At 45.8% G+C, this 17,558-nt stretch overlaps 1 protein-coding gene and 1 pseudogene across 2 annotated transcripts in view; both read right to left on the reverse strand.

Moving 5' to 3' along the window:
* Positions 1–17,558, reverse strand: part of EMP2 (epithelial membrane protein 2) — a 58,175-nt gene that overhangs the window by 24,471 nt on the left and 16,146 nt on the right. Inside the window, exon 1 of one of the 2 annotated variants that reach the window (XM_002755885.7) lies at positions 9,503–9,655. The exons of the other annotated variant lie outside the window; for it this stretch is intronic. The gene's annotated coding sequence lies outside the window, so the exon portion shown is untranslated. Of the gene's footprint in view, positions 1–9,502; positions 9,656–17,558 lie in introns of those variants that run through there. 2 annotated transcript variants of the gene reach the window in all.
* Positions 5,052–5,631, reverse strand: LOC144578574 (cytochrome c pseudogene; annotated as a pseudogene).

Here is a 17,558-nt window from a genome sequence, read left to right on the forward strand (position 1 = left end):
TTGAGCTGAGAGTATACCACTGCATTCCAGCCTGAGCGACAGTGAGACTCCATCTCAAAAAAAAAAAAAAAAAAAAATTGTAGAGGAGATATTTGGTAAAATACACATACAATTTACTATTAGTATAAATGAGACACATTACATTCTCAATGCTGTATATCCATCACTACTATCCAGTTCTAGAACATTTCATCACCCCAAAGTAAGTTCTGTACTCAATAAGCAGCTATTCCCTATTCTCCTTTCCCCCAACCCCCAGCAACAACTAATGTGCTGTTTCTATGGAGTTGTCTATTTTAGATATTTCATATCATTGGACTCAAACAGCATGTGGCCTTTTGTATCTGTCTTCTTGCATTCAGCATAGTGTTTCAAAGGTCCATCCATGTTGGGCATGTGTGGGAAGGAATTCTGAGATAACGTAAAGATCCTATCTCTCATGCAACTTTCACTCAGAGTTTAAGCATTCACTGATAATTCTGAAACAGAATCTTTTTTTTTTTTAATTGAGACAGAGTCTTGCTCTGTTGTCCAGGCTGGAGTACAATGGCATGATCTTGGCTCACTGCAACCTCTGCCTCCTGGGTTCAAGCGATTCTCCTGCCTCAGCCTCCCCAGTAGCTGGCATTACAGGCACATGCTATCACGTCCGGCTAATTTTTGTATTTTTAGCACAGACGGGGTTTCACCATGTTGGCCAGGCTGGTCTTGAACCCTTGACCTCAGGTGATCTGCCTGCCTCAGCCCTACAAAGTGCTGGGATTACAGACATAAGCCACCATGCTTGGCTCAAAATAGGATTATTTTTAAAAGCCTTTTTCTGGTACCAACTCTTCCCCCTCCTCTAGTGGACATGCGCTGCCTGCACAAACCCTCCACCTTTTCACTGACAGCTCTCCTCTCTAACTGTGATCATTCTCACTTGCAATGTCCCCCCACAGAATGGATCAAGTCTCATGGGCTCACACAGGGGCCACTCCTTGAGACATAGGACTCATTAACCATAGGCAGGAGCTGTATGTCTGCAGAACTCAGTTCTGAGAGGTCCTGGCTGTGACTCTGTACATCACCATTTAGAAGGACCCAGTGAACCAACTTAGAGATTCTTCTAATTCTTTCAAAAAGGACAAACTCCCCTTTGTTTAGGCCTGCGTTATTCTTAGCTACCATCATATGCTGCTGCCTCTCAAAATGATGCATTCCTTTTTTTTTTTTTTTTTAGTAGATGCATTTCTGACCCTGGGGGAGAAAAGGGCTCAAGTACCATGCTGAATGCCCTGTTACTTTAACATCAGCTGGAATGCCCAAATGCCAACTTCACCAGGGCTACAAATGCATATGGAAGTATAACTAAAACTTTCTAGAAAAATTTTTTTAAAAAGGTTTTAACTCATTCTTTTGCAACAGATGGAATTCCAATGTTATAAGGCATGATTTTGGATAGTGCATTGATAAGGTATAAGCAACATTGAACCATATAGTGCAAAAGTCCCCATTCCAATCCTTCTGGGTTCACCAAAGAAAAGACCCAATTTGGTTCTAGTCAGTCTCTAATACTTGCTAATTTCTTTTTAACAAAAAGAGAAAGCAGATCTTTGGTTAGACCATATTTGTAGCTAAAATTTAATAATATAATTTTGAGTTCATTACATTTATTTTTAAGCTCCTTTATTATAAGGAAGAAACATTACTCAAAGTAGTGACATAAAGCATCATTTTAAAACCAAGTTATTGAAGCTTTAAAAGTGAATAATTTAGGGAAAATGTTATGGAAGTAAAAGGACAAGTGGTCCTCAGTGTCCGCAGAAATCCTGAGGGGAGCTGTCAAATGCTGATGTCTGAGGGGTACTGCTTTAAGCTCTGGGAATGGTTTCATTTGGACATTTCAGACATCAGAAACAGGCTTGTATAGAGAAAGGGATAGGTTTTCATGAGAAGTCACGTAAGGTTTTGAGTCCAGTGTAACGGAAAAGGCGGCTAGAGGTTGGTTTGAACCATTAGGCACTTCAAAAAGTAAGGAAATAGAGAAGTAAAGCTCTCCTACTTAGTACTTTCTGGTAATGACATCTGGAATTCAGATCTCCAGTAAAAACCAAAACGGGGTAGCTCAATTTTAGGTCTTGTGAACCCAGAACATTGCTGGTGACTTCATCTGAGGCTTTGGAGGAAGCGGAAATCCCCAACGATTAAGAGGTTATAAAAATAACCCTTTACTCCTGCATCTCTATACCAAAATAAGTCTCCCTTCTGCGCCATCCCCGAAGCCAACCTGCCAGTGTCTTAGAGGAAACCACGCTTCTCAGTTTCCTGTGCCTTAATCCAGAGACATTTATTGGGAGAACACTTATTCTTCACTCTTCACGTTTCCGTGTGAGGGGAGCTGTACCAGAGTAACACTCCAGGCCTCTTGTCCCGCCCCTCACTCATTCCTTCACTCCTGATTGGAGGAAGCGCCACTGTCCGCTTTCTGGATTGATGCAGCGCATTTATTCCAGGCTCCGGTGCAATGCTTTGCCCTTCCCTGCACCTCCTCCTAGGCATGGTTGCTCCCACTGAGCCCGTCAACTTTCCTTGGCTGGAGGGGCTGGGGGCTAGTAGGGGACAGTAGTGTGGAACTGGGAGCTCCAGCAAGCTCCTTTGGCCACAGTCTAAGCCCCATCCTCCAATCATCTTTTCTAATAATTCCCCTGAGAGAGCAATCTTTCCCTGTGCCTACGAATCCACCTCATTCCTTGAATGGCTGCCTGCTGTTACACTGTGCAGCTACACTACAATTTACTTAACTAGTTCCCTACTGGCAGCCATTTAGGTCACTTCTAGACTTTCTGCTGCTCTACACGGTACTGCCAACGAGCATCCTTCCACTTATACTTCTTTGCACACACCTTGTATTAATACATTGAAAGGCAGATTCTTAGTAGTGAAGGTGTTGAATCAAAGAGTATGTGCATTTATTTTGCTTGTAATTTAAACAATTTCATTTACTGCCTTATACATTGGACACTGTTCATACTGCATCAGCCTTGATCTTCAGAGGGTATCAAGTACTGGACCAACTTTTTTTTTTGTTTTTTTGAGATGGAGTCTTGCTGTTGCCCAGGCTAGAGTGCAGTGGCACAATCTCAGCTCACTGCAACCTCCACCTCCCAAGTTCAAGCGATTCTCCTGCCTCAGCCTCCTGAGTAGCTGGGTTACAGGCGTGCGCCACTATGCACGGCTAATTTTTGTATTTTTAGTAAAGACAGGATTTCACTATGTTGCCCAGGCTGGTCTTGAACTCCTGACCTCAGGTGATCTATCGGCCTCTGCCTCCCAGAGTGCTAAGATTACAGGCATGAGCCACTGCAGCCAGCCAAGCACTGAACCAACTCTTAAGCATTTATGTGGGTGGGCAGAAAAGCCTTGATGTTATATTTTTGACTCCTAACATGACATAAGTTGCCCCCAAGAAACATAATTCTGGTCCGTAGAGACCAGCCTCCACCATCCCCAGGGCTTTTCCAAGTAGTGCTATCTCCTTGCCACCATACACCCGTGTTTCATCCTGCCCTCTCTGATGATATGAAAGAACAAACAGCTCCCCGGGTTGTGTGTTGGATGAAGGTTGGTCCACCAAGCCCAAGGTGGCATCAGAATTAACCCTTGACATTCACAAAAAGTTATTCTCCCTTCAAAAAATGTAATAGTAAATAAGAATCCATCTCCTTCCCCACCACACCTCAACCCCTACACCCACCCTTGTGCCTGCAGGCTTCAGTGCTCTGCCGCTTTAGGGGGACTGGTTTTGTCTCAGTTCCCCAGAGCAATCTCTCCATTTCGCCCTCAGCTGGCTCTCTGGCACTGTCTAGGTCTCAATTCTAAATGACCTCCCCAGAGAAGCGCCCCTGAGCATACCACGTAAAGTAGCCACGCCCCCTCCGGCATAATCTAGCCCATCCGGTTTAGTTTCTTTGGAGGATTAGCTTGGTCTGAAAGCATCTTTTTTGTTTTTTTTTTTTTTTTGGTCATGATCTGTGGTTTTCTTTTTAATTATCTTAAGTCTTATGATCACGAATCATTTTGAAATTTGTGTATATCTCCGCTACTTTAATCCTTTTAAGTTGGCAAAAGCACCATTCCCAGTCACAAATACACAGCAGTTGTACAGTTTTGTTTCTGAATGGCTGTTTAAAGACAATCCTAAATTATAACGTAGTTTGATTTAGATTGTAAAGAATCCAAGAGTGAAGTTCAATTGGCTACTATTTTAAAAGAATGTGACCTTATAGATCATCTATAAAATGTGTGAAGTGTTAAATAATTTTTTTTTCAGATGGAGTTTCGCTCTTGTTACCCAGGCTGGAGTGCAATGGCACGATCTCGGCTCACCGCAACCTCCACCTCCTGGGTTCAGGCAATTCTCCTGCCTCAGCCTCCTGAGTAGCTGGGATTACAGGCACACGCCACCGTGCCCAGCTAATTGTTTGCATTTTTAGTAGAGACGGGGTTTCACCATGTTGACCAGGATGGTCTCGATCTCTTGACCTCGTGATCCACCCGCCTCGGCCTCCCAAAGTGCTAGGATTACAGGCTTGAGCCACTGCACCCAGCTCAATAATTTTTCATATTACACGTAAACCACACAAAATGCCTTTCAACAAGTAAAAGGAACCATTTTAAATACAGGGAATTCTAATTGGATTGGCATAGTTAAGGCCAAAAATATAAAGTAGCCATTGCTACCCATTTATCTTCAACCCTTGCCTTTAAGGGCAAATGAACATGAAACACAGTGAATCTTGCTTGGTTCTGAGACAGTGAAGGAATTTCCCCCATATTTAAATATATTCACATAACCAGTTATATAAATCTAAATATAAAACCAATCTCCAGTAAGTTTTAAGATGGCACTCACTATCTTTGTGAAAAGTTTGACATTACTAACGAAGTCTAATATCTTTAGAAGGGGTGAACAGATAGAATTTACTAAATTGGAATTACTATTAAAATCCAAAAACTGAACATATTCATTTAACCACAAGCCAGTCTTAGTTTTAAATCAGGACTGCCCAACAAAATATTCTGTCATTCATGTTGTAAATTCTGGTGTATGAGCTCTATTAAAGTATGGTACACATAAAAAGTCATGGGACATTTGTTTCTTAATAAATAAGGCAGTGGCCAACTATTACTCATTAGTAGCTTTTTTGAGATAGGCTATTAAGTCTTCCCTTTCTCCCTTCTTCTTAATGCCAACAAAGATCATTTTTGTTCCAGGGATATACTTCTTGGGATTCTCCAAATACTCCATCAGTGTATCCTCTCCCCATATGATGCCTTTGTTCTTATTGGCTTCAGTGTAAGTGAATCCAGAGGCCTGACCTGTCTTCCGCCCAAAGATACCATGGAGATTAGACCCAGTCTTGTGCTTGCCTCCCTTTTCCCCAGTGTGACATTGGGAACACTTCTGAATAAAAAATCCTCTTGCCTTTCTCAACATCACTCATATTTAATTCTTTTTCGTCGTTAGCGCAACAAAGGTTACCGCTCAGAAGCCGGACGTCCCACTCTCTCAGTCTGAAAGCATCTTATTCGCTGAGTTGTTTGTTGTCTATCTCCTCCTCTGACAGCTGTTTGCTATCACTGTCTAGTTCTAGAAATGTAGAGCAGTAAAGGCCCTTGGAAAACTCAAAGCCCTATTGTCCAGAGGCATTAATGAAAACCAGGGAGGACAAGACTTGCTCCATCTCACAGCAAAGCAGGAACAAGCTCAAGACTAGACCAGGGTCTCCCGGCTACGACTCCAATCACCCTGTCTATCTCAGTGGGAGACCCCTCAGAAGGCCCATGACAAGCTTTCAAGAGTCCGTGATGTTCCCCAAAAGCCTCTGTCACTTTGAAGCATAACTTTCACTGTGGAATACAAACTGTGTCTTTTTCCTTCTTCAATTTCTTCAGGGGCCAAGCAGAACATTCTAAAAGGCCACCTGAGTTTGGGCGTTTACCCACCTGAAGGTAGGAGACTGACCTGGAGGAAATGTTCAAGTTTCTGTGTAGAAATCAAAGTTCTATGATTTGCAGAACTTCTCTTTCAAAAATGTTTTGCTCTACATAAAATGATGATTTTTTAAAGAAGATAATAGAACCAAAAGGCATATGGTGAAAAGTCTTTGTCTTACTGCTGTCCTGCAACCTGGAAGCAACCACTTTTAATCTTTTCAGCTGTTTCTACTCGACTTCTCATCTCCATATTTCCAAACAATATTCATGCACTGCTATTTCTTGATTAACATTATTAACTTCTTGCTTTAAGTTTCTCTTTTTCATCATCATTTGCCCCCCTATATCCCTCCTTCCATCATTTCAATACAGTCTGCATTTAGAGCAATAATTGGCATTTACATGATTGCTATATAAATATTGTACTCTACAGAGCCAAGTAGTGTACTAAGATTGAAACTCCTTTTTCCCTAGCATTTCTAGTTTACTTCTTTCTTTTCTTCCATCATTTCTTCCTCCCTCACTGTGTGTGGTTCCATCTATTTTCCATATTTCTTCAGTTCCTTCCAATTTTTTTTTTAGTCATTTCAAGACTTCTTGCAGAATCCCAAATGCAACACATGCATGGTTTTGGTTACAAGCCTGTGGTTAGCCTGATTCTTCACAGTGCACATTCTCCAGCTAGTAGTCTCTCTCCTGGCTCTGCCTTTCCCTGCTGTCTGCCAGGTGAAGCCTCAGCAACTCCTGCTGTCATAGGACAAGTAGGACAAGCCATCCACGTCTGGCACTTTTCAGAGAAGATAGCAAATTTGCTTCTAACCTTGGGCAGGGCACAGGGGTTCAACATAACCCCAAGATGTGTAGGTGATAAGGCAGAGCCCTGAGGAATGGGTGCCCATAGGGGTTATGCCACATGAAAAGGAGACTCCTCATGATTAAAGGTCAGGAAAAGGTCATGATTCAGATCAGGAAAAATACACAGCACATCCTGCATGGAGTTTTCATGTCAACCTTATGATGCTGGCAGAGCAAGGTGTCATTATCCCCATTTTACAGATGATAAATCAAGGCTCCTAAAATGGCTCTGGGTGATTTGCCAAAATTCACAGCCCTGGAATTCACTAGTTTTCCAGTTCCAAATACAGGGCATTTTTCTACAACTCTCTTTCCTACTCACATGCTTAAGGCCTGGTGAAAACCACACATCAGCTTAATTAAGATCAGGCGAGACAGCACTATGCAGTACCAGGCAGGAGGAATTTGCGAAGGCAGCCTCTCTCTGCACTGGCCCATTCTCTAAGGTTGAGAGATGACTGGGCTAATTAAGAGAGGGCCTGATTAAGAACCATGCTTTAGGCTGGGTGCAGTAGCTTATGCCTATAATCCCAGCACTTTGGGAGGCCGAGGTGGATGGATCACTTGAGGACAGGAGTTCAAGACCAGCCTGGTCAATTTGGCGAAACCCTGTCTCTACTAAAAATACAAAAATTATCAGGGCGTGGTGGCAGGTGCCTATAGACCCAGCTACTCAGGAGGCTGAGGCAGGAGAATCATGAGAATCGCTTGAAGCCAGGAGGCAGAGGTTGCATTGAACTGAGATCACACCACTGCACTCCAGGCTGGGTGACAGAGTGAGACTCCATCTCAAAAAAAAAAAAAAAACAAATAAAAAAACATGCTTTAGCCTTCATAGGGTTGGCTGCATTTTTCATCCTGTTAGCTCACTGGCCAAGCTGAAGTGCTTGCTGTCTTCATTGATCTAACTTTGAGACTGGTTTGGATTATGGATAAAGTGTTTCCTTAATATCTAAAAGGAATTATGCACATGTGGTAGAGTGGGCACAATTCTGTTTTTGAAATTAATTCTAAATTAATCACCTTTTCTGGGTATCCAGAAATTCGGTGAGGTGGATCTCACTAAGTACAATAATGGCCTGGATACCCCAACGTTAATTCAGTGCATTGTAGGTACCATGGTAAGCTGTCTTCAGATTAAAGCCCTGAATACTTCCCATTCTGTGAAATACCCATAATCACATAAAATAATACAGAACACAGGATATTACAACTTCAGACTTAAATTAATTTCTTCCCTTCTTCCTTCCTTCCTTCCTTTTGGCTCACTGTAACCTCCACCTCCCAGGTTCAAGCAATTCTCCTTCCTCAGCCTCCAGAGTAGCTGGGATTATAGGCATGCGCTACCATGCCCGGCTAATTTTTGTATTTTTATTAGAAACGGGGTTTCACCGTGTTGGTCAGGCTGGTCTCAAACTCCTGACCTCATTATCTGCCCACCTCAGCCTCCTAAAGTGCTGTGATTACAGGGGTGAACCAACTTAAATTTATTTTTAAAGAACCCATAACCAGGGTGGGAGAACCGCAGATGACTTTTTCAAGCAGCAGCAAGCATCCTCCAGGCATAAGAACTGGAGAGAGTGGGGCTGAGGAGGAAGAAAAAGAGGGAGGAGGAAGGGGTGAGGCACTGGGAAGTGTGGGTGGCATTATGGAAATTCTGCACACAAAGTGGAACATTTGTGGTCTGGTTTGGTAAGTTTCTTTTTTTTTTTTTTTTTTTTTTGTGACAGGATCTCTGTCACCAAGGCTGCAGTGCAGTGGCACAATCACACCTCACAGCAACCTCGAACCCTTGGACTCAAGTGATCCTCCTGCCGCAGCCTCCCCAGTAGCTGAGACTACAGCTGGACATCACCATGTCCACCTAATTTTACTTTTTGTAGAGATGGAGTCTTGCTGTGTTGCCCAGGTTGGTCTCAAACTCCTGGCCTCAAGCCATCCTCCCACCTCGGCATCCCAAAGTGCTGGGATCACAGGCATGAGCCACGGTGCCCAGCTGGAGTTTTAAGTTCTGTAGTTTGACAGGAAGGACAGTGCTCTAGAACTGTCTATCCTGATCTCAGATAACAAAGAGAACTGACATTTCCTCACTCTTTCCTAAACAGAGGTGCTGTCCTGCTTTGCCTTAGTCCAATGTTTGCTTAAAGTGTGTGTATGTGTGTGTGTGTGTGTGTTGCACGTCTAGCCTTGGGTGTGGAGAAACACAAGCAACCTTCCAGAGGCTCACTGGCCCTCCCTCTTCCAGAAGCACATTTGGTTTGCTGTTGCTCGTGGAAAGTCACCATGAGGGTCTCGTGGATAAATAAAAGGCTATGGGATCTGCCCATGGATGGGGTCAGGGACCCCCTCCCCTGGCCATCGTCTCCTTCTTAACAACCATGAATTTCCACCCGTGAGCCCCATCCCCGGCTTGCTGTTGGCAAAGGAAGTCGCTTTGGCACATGCTCCCTTACGTGCCAGGAAACAAGAGTGAGAGAGCCCAGCCGGCTTCCCGCAGAGGGAGAACGTGCTGTTAAGATGACCGCTCCGTCCGCCCAACTCCATTCCCACCCTCGGAGCTCTTCCTACTATTTAAACCACAGCCGATTCTTAGCCTGAGTTGGAGTCTTTTCCCGGAATTGCAGGCAAAAGGACACAATCCCGAGGTGTGGAACCTTTCAATACAGACCTGACATGTTTGGCGTCTAGAGGTCCGAGCCAATCCCCCAACTCAGAAGTGTTCCACCCACAGCTTCTGCTCCAAATGCCAGAGAGGCTCTGGTCCAGAACCCTGGGGAGGGCCGGGCTGGTGAGCAGTCACCAGGCCACCCTGGAAAGACTCCCAGGACTGCTGTGGGGCTGGTGGGTCAACCCCATGCTGGCCAGAGCCCAGGCCCCTCCCACTGCCCAGAGCACTCCAAGGGGACGGAGGCTTTGGCCTCTGTTTTCAGGAAGACAGAGGTCAGCCCAGCCTCCTGCCCTAGTATCTGGACACCATCCAGCCAGGAATATTCAGGCGTTTGAGATGCCACGGGGAAGGAGGAGCCCATGTGCCCTGCACAGCCCAGCTCCATGCTCACTGCGGCTACAGCTTTTGGCACAAAGTCAGCATTTGGCTCTCTCCGGAAATGGCAACAGGCGGGACACTGGAATTTGGCAGTGCCCCAGGGCAGAAGCCACTGAGGATCACTCTGTCTGTGCAGCCCTGAGTCTCCCAATCTCTTGGAATAATAACAACCACAATTTCAACAATGATGATAGCCAACATTTATTGCCTGGTGTGTCCCAGGCACTGTTCCAAGCCCTTTTACCTGGATTAATTTATTCATTATTCACCAAAACACTGTGATGGAGCTGTTTTCATTAGCCCTGCTTTATTTTTATTTTTTTGAGACAGAGTCTCGCTGTTTTGCCCAGACTGGAGTTCAGCGGTGCAATCTCAGCTCATTGTAACCTCCCTCTCCCAGGTTCAAGCAATTCTCCTGCCTCAGCCTCCTGAGTAGCTGGGATTGCAGGCACCTGCCACCATGCCTGGCTAATTTTTTTATTTTTAGTAGAGATGGAGTTTCAACATGTTGGCCAGGCTGGTCTCAAACTCCTGACCTCATGTGATCCGCCTGCCTCGGCCTCCCAAAGTGCTGGGATTATAGGCATGAGCCATTGTGCCCAGCAGCCTTGTCTTACAGGTAAAGAAAATAAGGCCCAGAGAGATTGGACAATTTTCCCCATGTCACACAGCTAACAAGAGCTGGAGATGGCATCTGAGCCCAAGCAGCCTGGCACCAGAGAAACCATTAAGTAGCCTGCTTAAATCTGAATTTCCATTCCCTTCTGGGGTCCTCTTACTTTAAAAGCTGATCAGGGAGCTAGCCAGAGTCCTAGGACCACACATGTCGCTTCAGATGCTGGCCACTGCTAAGCTGCTCCTCCAGGTCCCACATCCTGGGAATATGCTTTGCAAAGCACACTGGGGACAAAGAAAGCAGAGAACACAGGCCACCCCCGAGTCCTCCAGGCAGATGGCTCCTCCCACCACTGCATGCAGGGGAGATACCTGTCAGTGAGGGGACAGCCCTGTCAGAAGGACAGGCGAGGACTATGAACCATTTTGCAGGTGAGAAATCAAAGCTAAGGAGGTTGTTCACATCATCCAATTTGCAGGCAGAAGAGCCAGGGCTCCAATCCCAGCCTTCTGATCACTAGCCCATTGCCCATTCTTTACAAAACGGAGCAGTTAGTTACCCAGCATTTATTGAGCACCTGCTATGTACTGGGCATGAGTATGGCATACTGTGTGCCCTGAAACTGCTGGGTCTGTAAAGCGCAAGGATGTATCGACTGATCGTGATGCATGCGATGGGAGACACTTGTGCTGTGACTGGCCCTGTGTTGGGGTGGGAGCAGCATCAGAAGCGTCATGGAGGAAGCAACACTCGAGCCGGGTCTCTAAGGATGGGTGCAGTGGTGCAGAGAGGGTGTCACAGGCAAGGGGTTCGGGACACCCCATGGTGCAGAGTGGCACCCTTGGGAGGAGGGCATGTACCAGGCTGGGCCCCAAGATCGACCAGGACTCTCCACTGGGCAAGAAGCTTAAGGCCCTTGGAGACCACATGAAGGAGAGTGAATGTTATCTTGGAGGCCATGAGGGCTAGGAAAGCTTTGTAAGCAGAAATGGCATGATCTGCTTCTAGAAGAAAACCATTCCACAGTCAGAAGGATGGAGTAGCAGGAGGCAGATCTGGGGAAGCTGTTGGAGCAGCCCTGTTGAGAAATGATGAGGGTCTCAAATGAGGTGGGAGCAGAGGGGTGGGCAGAAGGAAGAGAGCCGAGAAAGCCTCCAGAAACAGAAGCAGCAGGACTCGACGATGAGCTGGAGAATGGGGCAAAGGATTCTAGTGCCATGATCCAACTGGGATGGGAGCAGAAGGAGCACGTTTGAAGGATGAGGGAAACAGTTCATTTGGTTTTAGAAATTGGTGACATGGTGGAAATACGTTCAGGTGTCTGGAAAGAGAGGCAGGACTGTCACTCAGGAGAAAACAGGGGCTAGAAACGGAAATCCTGGTGTCATAGGTACGCAGATGGCAGACGAAGCCACTGGTAGGTATGAAATCCTGCGTGAGGAGAAAGCATTAAGGGAGAAGAAAGGGTGGAGGAGAGAAGGCCAGGGAGGAGACAGAGGAGTGGGCACAGAGGCGGGAGGACAACCAAGAGCGCATGGTGGGACCCAAAAGCCAAGAGAGAAGAGACTAGAAAAAAGGGACAAAGAGGGAGGATTAGGTCATCAGCCAACTCGGCAACCACAATTTTAGAGAAGGAAACTAAAGCCCTTTATTTTTCTCCCTGTAGCCTCTCTCAGGGTCTGATGTTACCTTGTAGTTGTTTACTTGGCTATGATGTATCTGCCTGCTACAGTGTTGGGGCCTGCCCTGTTTTTGCAGGACGGTATTCCCAGCACTTAGAACACGTCTTCCTGATAGACGGCACTCAGTGAAACATGTTGAATGAATGACTAAAGGGGCCCGATTTCAGGGAGCTAAAGGGCTAATAACAAGTAAAAAAAAAAAAAAAAGTGAAGCTAGACTTTTCTTTAAAAGCTGGCAATAAAAGGAGAAAAAAATGTTTATCCAGGGCCTGGAGTCCCTTCTCATACAAGAAACTCCAGGCCCAGATGGCTTCACGGGTGAATTCTGCCAAACACTTAAGGAAGAATAATACCAATTCTAAACAAACTGTTCCAGGAAACTGAAGAGGAGGGAACACCCGCAACTCATTCTGTGAGGCCAGCATTGCCTTGATTCCAAAACCAGACAAAGACATTACACAAGAAAGGAAAAGACAGACCAATATCCCTTCAAGTGCACAAGTGGAAAAAATTTAGACAAAATTTTAGCAGATCACATCCTCCCATCAAGAGGTACACTCTATTTCTCCACCCACTAAACCCCAGCTGGCCTTGTGGAGTCTAGCTTGGTCACCCAGGCTGCAGTGCAGTGGCACAATCTCTGCTCACTGCAACATCTGCCTCCCGGGTTCAAGTGATTCTCCTGCCTCAGCTTCCTGAGTAGCTGGGATTCAGGTGTGTGCCACATTGAGCTAATTTTTGTACTTTTAGTAGAGACGGGGTTTCCCCATGTTGGTCAGGCCAGTCTCGAACTCCTGACCTTGTGATCTGCCTGCCTCGGCCTCCCAAACTGCTGGGATTACAGCAGTGAGCCACTGCACCCTGCCTTTTTTTTGTTGTTGTCAATAAAAGGTAGCAGAAGTGTGACATTGTGCCAATTCTGAGCCAAAGCTGCAAGAAGCCTCATGCATATCCACTCTCTCTCCCTGCGCAGTAACTGTGAAAAAGCCCAGGCTGGCCTGCTGGAAGATAGGAGACCACTTGGAAGAAAGACAAGGTTTACAAATGAAGGACACCCTAAACTAGCCAGCCCCCAGCTGACCCACTAGCTGACCACAGCCACATGAATGAGCCCAGCTGAGATCAGAAAAACCACCCAGCTGAGCTCAGCCCCAATTCCCCACCTACGAACTCATCAGCAAAATCAGTGTTTTTTATTTTAAGCCATTATATTCTGAGGTGGTTTGTTACTCAGCAAGAGCTAACTGACACAGTGGAGATACTGCTTTATCTGATTCAGAGTTCCTCAAGGACAGAAACCATGACTCACTCACCTTCCTCAGGGCCCAAGGTTGCTCAGCAAATCCTTGTTAGATGTTTGCTAGTTTGTGCGGCTTTCGCAGAGCAGCTAATAACTGCCATCCCGCCAATGACTGCTGCCTGACCCTGTCAATTAACAAGCTCACCGCTGGCTGCTGTCATCCAAGGAGCTCCTATAATTATGCCACCCAGTAAAACCACAATGCAGCCCAGAGAGGGTTAATGATATACCTACGGGCACACAGCATGTCAGCATGAGACTGAGGTTGACATGGATTAAGTTGCTCTGGGTGAGGGAGGTGTCAAATGCAGGGTGTTCCCCACCTTCACGCCCATTAGTTTAGGAATGTTCTTTCCTTCAGAGAGTACCTTGTCTCGATGACTTTCAAGTAATCCCCAGGCCATCAGTCACTCTTAGTTTAATAGCTTTTCCTCTTTCTTGCTTTCTTTTTTTTTTTTTTTTGAGATGGAGTCTCACTCTGTCACCCAGGCTGGAGTACAGTGGCACAATCTCAGCTCACTGCAACCTCCGTGTCCTACATTCAAGCAATTCTCCTGCCTCAGTCTCCCAAGAGCTGGAATTATAGGCATGCACTACCACATCTAGCTAACTTTTGAATTTTCAGTAGAGATGGGGTATCACCATATTGGCCAGGCTGTTCTCAAACTCCTGACCTCAAATGATCCAGCCATCTTGGTCTCCCAAAGGGCTGGGATTACAGGCATGAGCCATGCACCCAGCCACTTCTTCCTCTTTCGTTAAGTAACAAGACGTATCATTTTTGTGGATGGATCTTTGCTGGCAAGTCAAAGGCTGTGCATCAGTGTCTACAACTCAGCCAGGCCGAAGGAGTCTCAGGACTAGGAAACCAGGGCCCCACCTGATTAATCTGAGAGTTAACATAGGAAGGGGCCACTGGGTAGCAGGAAGTAATTTGAGCAAAATGAGGTAAGAGCACAGACTTGAGCCAGACTGACTGGACTGTAGACTAGCAACTTAACCACACAGTGCCCGTATTTCTCCTCTCATCTCTGAAGTGGAGATGACAATGGCATCCCTACGCCCTGGACTGCTAGGAGATAATGAAGTGAACGTAGTTGGAACTGCATCTAGCACGTAGCAAATGCTACAAAGTGTTACTGACACAGGGCAGGTGAGCCCCCCAAACTGGGGCTTTGCCCAGGAGTGTTCTTGGCTTCACCCAGGAAAGAATTCAAGGGTGAACTGGTGGTGTTAGCAACTTTTATTGAAGTGGCAGTGTACAGCAGCAGCAGAGGGACTCCTTGGGGGGTAGGGGTACCCCATAGGCAGTATGTCCAGAGGCAGTTCAGCAGTCATAGTTATACCCACTGTTAAGTAGATACAAGTTAGGGGGTAGAGTCTACATAAATTTCTAGGAAAAGGGAGGCATCAGGCAGTTGCATTGGAAAGGAGCAGTCACTTCTGTGTGAACATGCCTTATGAAAAGGTACTTCTGGCCAGGTACAGTGGTTCATGCCTGTAATCCCAACACTGTGGGAGGTAGAGGTGGGTGGATCACCTGAGATCAGGAGTTCAAGACCAGCCTGGCCAACACGGTGAAACGCCGTATCTCCTAAAAATGCAAAATTAGATGGGCGTGGTGGCAGGTGCCTTTAATCCCAGCTACTCCAGAGGCTGAGGCAGGAGAATTGCTTGAACCCAGGAGGTGGAGGCCGCATTGAGCCAAGATCGCACCACTGCACTCCAGCCTGGGCGACAGAGTGAGACTCTGTCTCCGAAAAAAAAGGTACTTCTGCCCTGTTCCTATTTTAGCTAGTCTGGTGGTCTGACATGTGAGCCTTCCCTCCCAGTGCCACCTGCTGCCTCATTACCAATCATCACTAGCATAGCAGTTAAGGAGTCTGTCATAGAACAGCCCCCCCCCCCCGCCCCGCCTTTCTCCTCCCCAGAGGGCCAGTGTTCTCTCCTCCCATCCACTACCACCAGTCTCAGAGAGGAAGCCACCAAATGGAAATAAACCACCAGGGCAGTTTCCAGAAGGGCAGGAAATGCAAACAGGCAACAGGCAGCTCAGGACATGTGGACAAGCAGGGGACACTTCAGGCACTGTCCCAGCTTCGCTTATGATGATGTTATCCCAAATCTGCCATTCCTGCTTAGCTTACTCACTTTTAAACCTACATTTTTATAAAAGGAAACTGTATATCACAACTGAGACGGAAAGTCAGCATCACCTGCCATAAATAGAGGGTACTGGAAAAAAAATAAATACAATGAAAATAAAACATTGTTATTAAATTCCAGCTCCAAGCTCTTGCTGCTCAAAAGCTCTGAGTCCAAGGCTGGGTTTCTATTTCTTTACTAAAACAGGATGTCACCCGTTTGGGAAGTTTTAAAGACACATTAGCACAAAACTGAGATTTCCTCTTTGAAGAGGTGGAAGAGAATATAAAAGGCAGTGATTTGTAAGGAATTCTATGTTATTTAATGCTATGTGTCTGCTCCAACGAAAGCATTTCAGTTAATTCACTTAATGTGTCAATTCGCCTGGGTCACAGTGTTTCTGTGAAGGTGTTTTGGGATGAGATTCACATTCGAATCAGTGGACTCTGAATCACACAGATTGCCCTCCCTCATGCGGTGGGCCTCATCGAACCTGTTGAAGGCCTGGTAGAGCAAAAGTCTGACTTCCTTTGAGCAAGAAGGAATTCTGCCAGCAAACAACCTTCAGGCTAGAACTACAGCATCAGCTCATCCGTGGGTCTCCAAGCCTGCTGGCCCGCCCTGCAGATTTTGAATTTGCCAGCCTCCATAATCCCATGAGCCAATTCCCTAAACAAACTATCTCTCAATGCAACAATAAGAGATCTTAATACCCAGATATATAAGACCCATAACAAGATTTAGACTCAACGAGACAGAAAATTAATAAGGATATCCAGACTTCAACACAGATCTGGAACAAGTAAACTCAATAAATAGAGTTTTCCATTTTAAATACACAAAATATTGATTGGCCATTATTAATGCCCATTTTTAGAATGAAGCAATATTCCTGTTCTCTCTCCCTCTTTTTCTTCCTCTTTCTTCCTCTCCTTCTCTCCTTTTTTTACTGTTCAACATCCTAGTTCCTCACCTCTACTCAATACATTCCTCTGAACACCTGATTCTTTGTTAAAAAAAAAAAAAAATGAATAGGCATCTAGGCAAAAAAAAAAAAAAAACTGTCTCTCTATATATGCACCCTGTTGCTTTCTCTGCAGAACCTGACTAACGCAGCATCGCGCCCTCAGGGTAGCCAGCCTAAATGGATTCACCAGCCTGATAGCTGGAAGGCTGAGCCCCTTAACTGGGGGCTTGGGGTGGGGGGAATCCAACAGGAAGTGACACCACCATGAAAAATCCAACACCAGGGCAGATCCTGAGCCAGCACCATGGAAACCCATTCCCAGGAACTTGGAATTTCAAAGTAACACTTCCCTACAGCTGCCTAGGGGGCTACGAGGTGGCCATGCTGGAAAGAAAGGCAGTCCTCCCAAACCCCTCGCCCCTCCCACTGGAGTGCTTCTGATGATGCTGCATCTGCTTAATGACATTGTCCGGCTGCGGAACCGGGAAACTGACTCAACAAAATGAGAATCGTGCGCTCATGCAGTCTCAGCTGAAAGGCACTGTTGTGATCATGAGAACACCCCGCCCCCGGCTGCTGTGTGGATTATTTTTCTAGCATCCAGTTTCCATCCGAACATGCCCCAGGACTGGGGACCTCACCATTGCCGTGACCACATCTGATTACTGGACCCTAAACTTTAGAACAAGGGTTCCCAAACTTCAGTCATTTGTCTACCACCTTCTCGAGTATAGCTGGAAGATTTTCCTTGATAATTGTCCTTAAATCAACCCACTTTCTAACATAAATACATTTATTTTAAAAAGAAATATTTTGGCTCCCTGGGAATGGAAAATCAGCATCATTTGCCATAAATAGAAAATAATTGTGAAAATAAATACCCCCTACCTCCAAAGTTCACAAATTCTGGTTCAAGGCTGTTGCCTGCCATAGAAACTAAGCTGCAGACCTGCTCTAAGTTAAAGAAG

The sequence above is a fragment of the Callithrix jacchus genome, chromosome 12 (assembly GCF_049354715.1).
Source record: "Callithrix jacchus isolate 240 chromosome 12, calJac240_pri, whole genome shotgun sequence".
In the NCBI taxonomy this organism is placed as follows: Eukaryota; Metazoa; Chordata; class Mammalia; order Primates; family Cebidae; genus Callithrix; species Callithrix jacchus.